Source organism: Phasianus colchicus, chromosome 16 (genome assembly GCF_987193195.1).
Source record: "Phasianus colchicus chromosome 16, bPhaCol1.hap1.1, whole genome shotgun sequence".
Taxonomy (NCBI): domain Eukaryota; kingdom Metazoa; phylum Chordata; class Aves; order Galliformes; family Phasianidae; genus Phasianus; species Phasianus colchicus.
This window is the reverse complement of record NC_143451.1, coordinates 13,824,831-13,836,063: the sequence shown is the minus strand read 5'-3', so window position 1 is coordinate 13,836,063 and position 11,233 is coordinate 13,824,831. Positions and strand designations below refer to the sequence as shown.

Sequence of the window (11,233 nt, the reverse complement as noted above, 5' to 3'; positions counted from 1 at the left end):
CGGAGGCCGACTCCAGCGCTGGGATTTGCTCGGCTCCGGCTGCGTTTCCCTGCCCGCCTCCCGCTCCCGGCCCGCCCGCCTGGAGGGGCGCGGGGAGCCGCAGCCGCGGGTGCGCCCCTCACCGCACCTCGGGGCCGTGCGCGTCGCCGACCGCCGCCGGAGCAGGTAGGTGCCCCTTCAACCGTCACCTCCCGACCCCCCCCGGCCCCGGTTCGGGCCGAGCCCCCCGCCCCTGCCCCGCCCCGGCGCCCGCAGAGCCGCGGGTGCCCGCGGAGCCCCCGGTGGCCGCTCCGTGTCGCCAAACTTTTCGCCGCTGCGAACCGAGGCTGGGACTCGGGCGAGGGATGCTTCGGGGCTGGGAGCGGAGAGCCCTCCCCGCTGCGATCGGGAGGTCCCCGGGTTTGGCTGGAGCCTCTCAGGATCCTCCGTGCCCCCGCGTAACGGGGAGAGAACGGGCCCGGAGCGCGCTGGGGAGCCCCGCCGTGTGCCCTTCTCCCCCCCCTCGTCGGGGTATCCCACCTCGGGGTCATCCCAGCGCTGTGGGAGCGGCCCGGGGAGTCCCTGCTGCAAGCGGTACCTGCGGGAAGCCGAACCCCCCAGGTGACCCAATCCCTCGGGGTGAGTGGGGTGGGGGCTCCAGGAGGGCCGCTGCCGGCTCTGCATCCCCCCCAGCCCCGCCGAGCGCTTCTACGTTCCCACGCCAGCAGTTCTGATCTGCCTCCCCACACGCTCTTTCCTTCAGCGGCTATTTCCGTCCTCCAGAAACGCGCCGCACATCGAGATTTAATTAAAGAAAATTAGTGGAGGGGGGCGGTGGTGATTGGATGGGGGGGACCGCGTGCATCCTGGGCTGCTCCCGGCCCCGCGTCCCCGCCCGGCCCCATCGCGGTGCGGCTCGGGGAGCGGGTGTGAGTTTGAGTCGATGTCGCTCGTTTGAGATGAAAAAAAAAAGGAAAAGATGGGGGATCGGGAACGTGCTCCCGCCTGGTGGATGTGTAGCAGTTTTAATTATAATGACAGATGTTGCTGTAAAGTTCCGTCTCAGTTTCCAAATTCAAGCGAAGCCCAAAGGACGGAGGCACTCGCCAGTCGGCAGAGCTGCGCTGAACGGCAGCCGGAGTTGCCAAAGAATTTTCTTGATTGCATTTTAATGAAGAGCAGATAACGACCTGGAGCGGGGCGGCGTGGCGGGGCATCCCCATGGGACTCGTTCTCATCCTCCCCAGGGCCCCACCTGAGTCCTTGGGGCTGGGGATGCGACGACTGTGGTGGGGGCCCCCAGCTCCGTGCGGGCTCTGAGGGGCGGGGGGAGGCCATGCAGAGCTGGGAACGCACCCACCCGTCGGTGCCGCCCCTCTCTGCTCCGCCAGCTAGAAAAAAAACCCTTCTCCTCTCACAGCCCCGTCCGTACACACGGAGGGGGTGGGGGGGGACAGCGGCGCTGCCCACACCACACTGCGATTTGCAACCCCTGGGAAAGCCCAGCGCGGGGGGGGGGCGATATCAACAGGCACCCCCGGGGCAGGGCAGCCTCGCACGCCGCTCAGCCTCCTGCCGCCAGCTCCGTGCGTGCCGCTGCCGCTTCGCACGGTATTAAATATTTAGAAGTTTGCAGTGGTGAATTCAGTGATCGTTAATAGAAATGGATGGCAGCGTTACCAAAAGGGGATGGCACCGCCTGTGGAAACGGGCAGCGCTCAGAGGAGAGCGAGCGGGGCCCTTCGCGGAGCGTTTGGGGTGGTTTCACCCCAAATTCATGGTTTGTCGATCCGGCAGCGCCCAGACCCCCGTGTTGCCTTCGCATTTCCCATGATGTTTTCGAAAAAGAAATAAAAGCAGATCCGTCCTCCCCGCCTGGCTGAAAATAAAGCCAGTGCTTGTGCAGAGAGGAGGCAATTCGCCTGAAGTTTAGCACCTAAATTACCCCCGGCACCTCCCCAGCCGTTGTACGCAGGCAGCGGGGGGCAGCAGGCAGCAGGATGCTGCGGGGGACGGACGGACGGGAACGGGTCCTCAACCCCTCTGAAGCGCAATGGGAGAGGAACGATGGGGAGGGGGAAGCTTTGCACGGTGTACCCCGCAGGGCAGAGGGGTGACCTCGGGGAAGCAGTGCTCGCCCCCCTCTTTACCCCCCCTCCCCCGCGCCCGGTTCAGCCGCTCCGCTCCGGGCTTGAGTCAGCTCTTCGTGCTCCGCGTGGATCGATGTGCGGCGGGTACAGATGTAGCGGGGATGCAGAGTGCGGTGCCAAACGGGTTGGGGCGAGAAGGGAGACACGGAGAAGACGAGGGGGTCCCGACGGTGCAGCCCACCCGTTCCCACTCCTCCTCCGCGGCGACGGACGGCGGCGCGACGTGGGTTGGGCAGCGTGGAGAGCCCCGCGGGCGCCCCGACGCCGCGGTGATGGGCACCGGAGAAAGCTCGTGTCCCCCAAAGCGGGTCGGTGCCGTGCCCACGCCCCCTCATCCCCACCCCGCACTGGGGGATGCTCCCACGACCCGGGCTGCCCACGCGTGTCCCTGCCCGGCCGCCCCCCGGGGTTGGGGCAGCGCCGCTCTGTGACAGCAGAAAGTGGCTGGAAAGGGGCGAGGCGTCACACGCTCTGCCTCCGGGAGGCAGGGAAACGCTGAGGGACCGATGGGAAGGCATGAATGAATGAATCTCCATAAAGAGCCCCAAGCAGCAGGGAGAGGGAGAGAGGAGGAGGAGGAGGAAGGAGGAGAGGAAGAGCCGGATCAGGGTAGCAGCAGACGCGATGCCGGCAGGTAAGGAGATGCCGGCAGCCGCGCGACTCTGTGGTGCCCGGCAGGTTGGGGGTCTCAGTCCGAGGGGGGGCAGGAGCCACCGGGACCCCAAGGGGGTTTTGGGGCTTGATGGGGTGTTTTCTTTCTTGTTTCCCTTCAAAACGTGGGATTCCTCAAACTTCCCAGCGCTATCGCCCCGCGTCCTGAGGCTCCGGGGTGGGGGAGGTCCTCGGCTGAGCCCCTTCCCCGGGGCAGCCCCCTCCGGGCTCGGGACGGCCGCAGCTCCCTGCGGAGACTCGCCGGCGGCCGCAGCTGTCCCGCACCGCACCGGGGGGAGCCGTGGGGCTGCTCCGAGCCGAGCCCTGCACCCCCCGCAGCGATGTACCGACCGCCTCTATCCACCCCCCAGGAGGACATCAAGCTTCGGACCCCCTTGCTTTAGAGGGGCTGCTCTGCAGATCTCGCTCTCAGTTCCCCCCTCCCCACCACGTCCCTGCTCTGTTATGTAAGGTGTGTGGAGCCAGCGGTACCGCGGGCCGAAGCTCCGGGATTTCACCCAAGGAAACCCAGAGCCGAGCCCGGCCCCGGCTGCATGCACTGTTCTCTGCTGCCTTCTCCCTGTATGCTGCAGGGACGGTGCAGGTGCACGGCCGGGGAACAACTTCACACACACACATGCTCACACCGTGCACGCTTCCACACCCTGCCCTGCAGCTTTGCCTCTTGCACACGTCTGCCCCTTCAACGCGTGTAACGCTCGCCATGCACACCTGCTCAGCTTGTTACAGCAGGGTGATGCACGCCAGAGGCGTTTGCACGCTGCAGCGGCTCAGGGCTCCCAGCCCATCAGCACCGCAGGCCCAGAGGGCGGCTCTGCAGCTCCCACAGCTTTCCCCTCCTAGCCGAGGTGCCCTGAACAGAGATCAATAATGCCTTTCTGATTGGCTTCAATTCCCCATTCCAAGTAGTCACTGCATTAGGACTTGATTTTTCTCCCCTTTGACTCCCAGCCAGATTAGATTGTGAATTTGGCTGATTTCATGCAACTGGGGGAGGGAAGAGTCATACAGCAAGAGAGAGAACTGAAATATCCTACAGGATCCCCTGGAGGGGAGAGAAATCAGGTCTAGATAAGAGCCTGTTCTCCCCGTCTGGCTAATGCTTTCCTGTTTGATGATCAGAAAACACCAGATCCATCCTCTCGCTGGGACGGCTTACCTGTCTGTGAAAGGCTGGGCTTTTGGCTCGGTAAAGGTACAGGGGTTATTATTCTTATGAGCTATGGGTTATTTGTTTCAGTTCTCTTGTCCTATGCTAAATATAAGATCGCACGATGTGTGCAAACAGAAAGATGAGGTCGGCGCTTCGGAGCGGTCAGAGCTGAGCTCCAGCCGTGGTGCTGGGATCAGGGCAGCTGGGATTGAGATGGGACTGTGCCCAGGGAGAGCCTGCTGCTCGTTTGCAAAGGCTCATTCCCCCATTGGGAAATCTCAGGGAGTATTTCTCAGTGCTTATTTTCTGTGTCAGCAAAGCCCCATGTCTCTCTGGACACGGTGATCCCTTAGGATTTGGCAGTGGGGCTGTCAGGAGAAGCACAGGAACTCAGCAGCACCCGCAGATCTCAACTGCCGGCACTCAGCTGCAAACTGGCATTACCCCCAGGTATGGTGACAGCCTGGGATTACTCAGCAAAGGGCACCAGGAGCAGAAGGACTCACAGAGAGCTGCTGCAGGAGGGGAGGATGCTGGCAGCTGGGTGCAGGTGCGCTGAGCTGTCTGTGGGTCGGGGGATGTAAAAGGGTGTGCGTCCCTGAGTGGTGTTTGGTGTGAGCTCATGAGGGGAAAAAGTGGGTTTGATTGTTATTATTTGTTATTTCCTTCGGTGTTTTGATCGTAGTTGTCTGGGAAGAAGTTGAGAGGGTGCGATACCAAGGCAGCAATGGGGCAGAGTGGAGGAGACTGGTGGAGGGAAGAGGATCGGGATGGGGCTTGGTGGAATGCCTATGGGGCTATGCATGGCCCCACGCTGCAGGTGAGGAAGGAGGCAGAGCTGTGGCAGCGGGAGGGCTGTGGGGACCTCCAGCTGAAGGGGCTGAAGCAGAGACCCCATATCCTGTACACCCTTAGGAAAGTGTTGGTTGCATTGAGAAAGAGCACATAATAATGCACTGGGTGCAGCTTGGCTACTGAAGCAGTGAATATATGTATGGGACCCGGAGACATCCTTGTAATAGGAACAAATACTAAGAATTATTTGGGAAAGGGGCCCTATGGGTGAAGGGTACTCTTACCTCATGGATCGGGGCAGAGGGGTCTGGAGGAGGTGGCCCCTTGGGGGCAGGGTCTGTCCATGTCAGGGAGCTGCAGGGACACAGGAAGGTACTGGGAGGTGGGAATGGAGTTGGTGAAGTTTCGACAGTAGAAAGCTGTGTGCATTTAAACCAAACAGACTGGAGAGGAAATCTCCAATAGATATCTATTTTCCTCCCTCATTACAGCATTTCTTCAGGAGCTGGGCAAGGGCATTCTCTGAAGCTTGTTCATGTTTTTGAATCAGCAGGAATAAGTGTATGGAAATGTATGTGTTTTCCTGTATCAGCTGCGATCAGCTTTTAACTTTATTACAGTGAGTGCAGAGTTTTTGTGGGCCAAGCCCATTCATTGGATTTAATGGAGTTAAACTGCAGGCAGATTTGGCAACTAGTTTCCGTGTATATCTTTGTGCAATGGACAGGCAGAGATAATAAAATTTTACACTTTATATGGTATCTCTTAGGGAGAAGTCTTCCAATGAGCTTTACAAACAGCATGCGTGTTTTGCTCCGATATACGCTCGTACCCAACCGTGAGGCACTTCAATGCTGCTGCTTCTCCCTTCCTTGGTGTGACGTGTGCGAACTCAGATATGCCCACCGTGTTTTCACGTTCCTTCCTTGCAAATGTCTTAAGCCATTTCTTTCCTTTGGCTATACTGGTCTGTAGATCCCATTGGGAACCCAGGGTTAGTGAGCTGTGGGGGCTCGGGGGGAGGAAGGTGATGCATGTAATGCCTCTTGCTAAATGCCTGCTGCACTCATGGCTGGGACAGCTCCATGAGGCTGCATCCCAGCACCTGCCATGGGCACGGATGTCTGCACAGCCTGCGGAGCTGGGATTTCCCTCTCCTTGAGTGCTGTTTCCCTGTTTGCAGTGGTTGCCGACCACTGGAAGGGAAGCGGCTGGAGGGCTGAACTCATCCATTACGTGGCTCTGACTTATCGCACAACCATCGCTGCCCCATGCAGAGCTCACGGGTGTGTAGGGCTGAGGAGAGGTGACAGCGATACGGGATGAACACCGAACAGCGGTGAGCGACAAGGACATAAATCTGGAGATTCTGGTGACGTGAAAACAAATGGCAAGTAGTGAGGCGTGAGACATATGTGATGTCAAAAGAGTCCTACAACGTGCTTATAACCCCGCTCAGGATTCGCCGGGGCTTCTAAATAATGCATTAATTCAATTACGCATTCTTAATTAGTGTTTGCTCAAATTGGAGCAACATCATCAATTTGCTTTTGCTGCCTCTTATTTTTATTTTTGCTTGTTTTGTGGATTTCAGTTGATTCTTTCCCCTCTGCTTTGAGCCGGGTAGCACAGCTGCATGCTCACACCACGAGCCGCAGCCTCTCTGGCTCTGCTCTGCTATGAATAGTTCTGCGCTCACAAGCTGTGCGACGCTGACCCGGCCCCATCATTGGAGGAAGAGGCAGAAAAAGGGACCCAGGTGCAAAGCTGAGCAGCGTTTGGGGCAGGATCAGGCCTTGGGATGTAACGTAGGGATGCTCCAAGCAGGGGGATTACTTCTTGCATGGAACAGTTTTCCTCCTAGCAGATCAGGGAGGCCAACACGAGCCTGCTCTCCCCACACCACGCTTCCCAGCAGCAGAGGATCACTTGTCCTAAGCTCGCAGTGCACAGGTTGGGCTTTTTCCTCCCCCTTCCCTGTTTCTTCCTGTTAAAAAATCCTTTGCTTCCCTTCCCCACCGTCTGCCCACGCTCTCCTCACTCGGAGGCGAGCGGTGCCATCTCAAAAGCCCCATTCATCACCGCCTGCTCGTGAGGCTCGCAGCCGCCGCTCAATTGATGGACTGCGGCGGTGAGTGAATTTAAAATCATTACGATCCTCAGACAGCTCTTAAATATGACAAGATGAAAATCAAATCTGAAGGAAGCCCTGAGAAGGGGCCAAGGAATCCTGTGTGACCGTGGGGGCTGTTTGGGGCCGGGGGAAACCTCACTGACCACTCTGTGCCCGTGGGGTGGGAGTGGACAGGTGGAGAATTAAGGAGAAATGTTTTGCCTCATTAAGATGAGTGTTGTATAAAGCTGTCTGCCTAATGCTTTGCATGAATTAATGAGCTGATTGATTAGGGAAGGCTTGCAGCAGCCAGGTGAGGGAGATGGTTCTAGTCCTCCTGTTACAGATGGGGGTGAGGATTAAGGCTTCCAAGCTTCTCACATTAGTGAATGCTATGATTAAGACATCTGCCTGTGTCTTGTTTCCCTGATTGATTGATCTGATTTCTGGATGCTTTTTGGTGTTGGAGCAGCTGCGAGCGCTCTGTGGCTGATCTCAGCCCTGCGGAGACTCAGCTGGGGATCCCATCTCTGCTGTGAGCTCAATCTTCCAGCGTGTTTGTGGCAAAACGCAGCAGCCTGCGCTTGGCTGTGGTGTTTGTAAGTGACAATCTCGTCTCCTGCCGCTGGATGAGATGAGCTCTCACCGTTCCTTGCAGCATCGGCTGTTTAATGTGCCATCCTCTCACCATCCAGTCTTTACCAGGCAGAGCTGGCTGTAAGCATCCCCGTGTTGCTCAGAGCAGCTCTCCTGACACCTGCGGCTTGTAGCAGCCCGCTTGCTGACCGCCGGGTGCATCTCTTATCTGTGCTGAGATGAGCACAGCTTTCCAAGAACAGAGCACCGAGCAAATGTCACCCTGCAGCCCCAAAATCTATATAAAAAAAAAAAAAAAGACATCAGCTGTAAGCATTAATCATCTCATATCATCAAAACAAAGTCACTGCAGCCGAGCACTGTCAAAGGATAAATGTCTCAACTTCAGTGCCGTCCCAGGTGCTGTTTTCTCCATCTCCCTGCTCAGAGTCATGCTGAGGAGTTTGGGGCATAGGAACACCAGGTGCTGCACTACCCAAACCCCTGCCCTGTGATATGGTTTAGAAAGAGCAGCCATAACCCTGTGCTTGTCCTGCCCCTGCTCAGGAGGTGCAGGTGTAGAAAGGGGGAAGGATGGGGCATCTCAGGACCTGAGGGTTAGCAGATGTAGTGCTGGTGTTGACTCCTGGGGATGCAGGAGTGACTGCAGTCGTGTCGCTTCCAGCTGCCTTCCCCTGAGCAGTGAGTTGTGAGCACTGTGTGCGGCCTGAGGGGATGGAGAGCTGCTGCCTGGCCTCTGGAAGTGCCTCTTCTGCTTGAGGTGCAAAAGTTCAGACCATTCTCCTGTGTTTTATGGTGCTGTTGAACTCTTATCTGTCTGGGTTTCAGTCTCTGTCCCTGAAGGCTGTGGCACCTGGTCTGTGCTAGGAAAATACTGAGCTGGGTGGGTCCTGCTGCTGTGCCCCAGCTGTGTGTGTGGGGTGGATGGAGCCTGTCCTGCCCTGCTCCCCACGTACAGGAGCTGTGTTCTGTCCTGCCAGCTTGGCCCATCCCCACTGTGAGACTTCCCCGGAGCAAATGTGCCCATTTGGATATCTGCTGTCCCCCATTTACATTGTATAGGGAAACCCTATACAATGGGCACAGGAGCAATGCAATCACTTCAGGAGAACACCTCCCACAGTGCAGTAAAAGCAAAACTTCAATAAATCGTCACGTTTCAACAGCTGTTCCAATTCACAAAGGAGCAGAATTCGGCCAGTGGAGTTTATGCAACAGCTTCGAATTTAAGGAAAAGAGGAGAAATAAATCTGTGTATGCAGTCCTTACAGCTTCCTGAGAAATGCACACAGTGAATGTCAGCACTCCATCGGTTCAGAATTTGTTACTGCTGTGTGGGTCTGTTTGCTGATCCTGAGCGTCAGGAATGGTTTTGCAGAAAAGCTGTTGTCTTCTATGTTAAAATTCTTTTCAATTGTGGACTAATTTTTAGTTCTCTGAATTATGCATTGACTTGAAGGGGAAAACAAACAAACAGCTACATTTTCTGCATGGCTTTCCTTCTTCCTATGAAGAATTACTGCTTCCTATTCTGATTTTTTTTCCTTCCTGTCTGATCTCTATCTTAATAAGAGATCAGCCATAATGCAGTATTGTGTTGTATAGCCCTTAGGACAACTCTTTTGCACTGGAACTCTGACTTGTGGCAGTGGGCAGAGTACTACACTTTTCATTTTAATTAGCTCAGTCTAGGCTGGGAAATAAGTATTTTACGTATCGATCTTGCTTTTCTCTCCATTCATTTTGAAGTTCCGTTGCCTGTATTTTCAGCAGGCCAAATCCTGGCTGTCGGTCCCAATCCTGACTTGATTCTATGCGTTTGGCTCTGAGCAGCTCCTTGGGGATCCACTCCAGCCCCCGGACCCAGGTGGGAAAACAGCCTTCAGAACTGGTGTGGCCACCAGAGAGCCCCTTATGGCAGCTGGGGGAACCGTGCCTTGTTGGGAAACCTGGAGGTGAAGAGACATTATCTGGAACATTGCTGCCAGGACTGCGTGCTCTGACACCTGCTTCTGCTCCAACCACAAAACCCAGTTCCCTTCTTTGTCCCCAGTTTTGCAGTGCAAGGAAATTTGGGCTTAATTTTAAATGTTCTCCTGAATCTTGGTGACGGCAGATTGACGCAAGCGTGTGCTGGAGCAGGGCCTGTTCTCTTATGCATATGGATGCGTACACAGCTGTAAGCTTTTTCCATCTTTAGGCTTCCACATCCGACTGAGATCTTCTCCCCCTCCCCACCTTGTGCTGTGGCCTCCAGGGGGAGGATGTTGGGGTGAGCTGAGTGGAAAAGGGCTCATCCATGGGACGTGGAGGACACCCATGATCCAGTCAGATATCTTCAGTGATGCTCCTTGCGTTGAGGAGGTGGAATGAGACCTTTCTCCATCAAAAGCATGCAACACCCTGTACACCTGGAACTTGCTGAGGCTGGAGAAATAAATTAATTCCCCAACCAGTGAGGTTTGGGTGGCCTTTCTGGGTGCTCCAAAGATTGTCTGTCAACTAGGCCAGGACTGGTTTGGTGCTGGCCAAGGTGCAACACTACGTGATGGCATGCTGGTGTGCCCTCACCTCTGGTTAATCTCATTTTAATCACAATAATCTCAATATTGTTGTCTCTAAAAAGGAGCCAACCCAGGCAGTTCTGCGTGGGTTTCTTCCTTCTGAAATATTTAATTTCCTTACTTCCTATGGCCAGGTTGAAGTAGATGCTCCCTCTGCAGAAAGTGTTCTCTGACATCCCTAAATAGGATTCTGCAGTCTCCAGTGGTTAAAGTGCTTAGTTAAGGTCCAGGGGTGTTTTTTATCCTGATTTGGTCTGTCTCCACCAAAGCACAGGGTTTGTAGTGATGAGCAATTCAGGGCTTATCGCTCAGTGGGAAGAAAGCTGTGAGTGCCAGACCCGTGCTCATGCAGGCAGGGAAGTGCATTAATTTTTCCACATCAGTGGGAGCTGAAGCTGTTGCTAAAGGTGCCTCTAGCTGCCAGGAGTGAGATACAGATGTGCTGAATGGCTCCTGGGGGTAGAAACCTGTGTAGAAAACTTAAATATTCATTATATGCCTTGGAAAGCCCTCTTTAAGATGCATCCCAGATGCTGGTCTGCTGTTGGCCACACAACAGGTGGCTCGGGCTCCCTGGCTGGTGGTGCTGCTGGAGCACACGCTCTGTGGCTCTGTTGACTTTGAGGGACATGGTTTAGTGGGCATGGTGGTGATGGGTTGGTACGATCTTAGAGGTCTTTTCCAACCTTAATGATTGTATGATTTCACTAATTTGGCTCCAGAGATGTGAATGAGGAAGCCTTGGGCTGGCTGGAGGGGCTGCGGCAGGCCAGCAGCTGCAGTGGGTCAGCATGGGATGGCTGTTTCCTTCTCCTATGTAAAAACTCCCCCAAAGGAGGGATGCTATGGTAACACCTGCTACCCGAGGGACCTGAGATGCATTGACTGCAGTCAGGACAAAGTTACCTTCCCAATTACAGCCTCAGGCGGTACATGCTGGAGGAGAAGGAAAGGCAGTAAGTGAAATGAGCCTCTGTTTATCGTCCTGAAGGTCTGTCCGTTAGCTAATGAGGCAGATGGCTGAGCCTCTTATTAAATGATGCTTCTTAGCACTTCTGTAGAGTTATTGGTAGTAACTCATTTAAACCAGAGCTCTGTATAGACAGGGGGCTAAAAACAGCACCTCCTCCTGCCCGTGATCTGGTTTTGGTGTGCAGGTGGTGCTGGGGCCGGGGGCAGGTTGGGGTCACAGCAAAGTGTGTGCAGTGAA

At 55.5% G+C, this 11,233-nt stretch overlaps 1 protein-coding gene across 4 annotated transcripts in view; it reads left to right on the top strand.

Moving 5' to 3' along the window:
* Positions 1–28: 28 nt before the first annotated feature.
* ELFN1 (extracellular leucine rich repeat and fibronectin type III domain containing 1) overlaps positions 29–11,233 on the top strand; it is an 87,133-nt gene continuing 75,928 nt past the window's right edge. For 2 of the 4 annotated variants that reach the window (XM_090151797.1, XM_090151795.1), the window contains exon 1: positions 29–165. The gene's annotated coding sequence lies outside the window, so the exon portion shown is untranslated. Of the gene's footprint in view, positions 166–2,242; positions 2,764–11,233 lie in introns of those variants that run through there. The other 2 variants (XM_090151798.1, XM_090151796.1) reach the window with 1 other exon arrangement.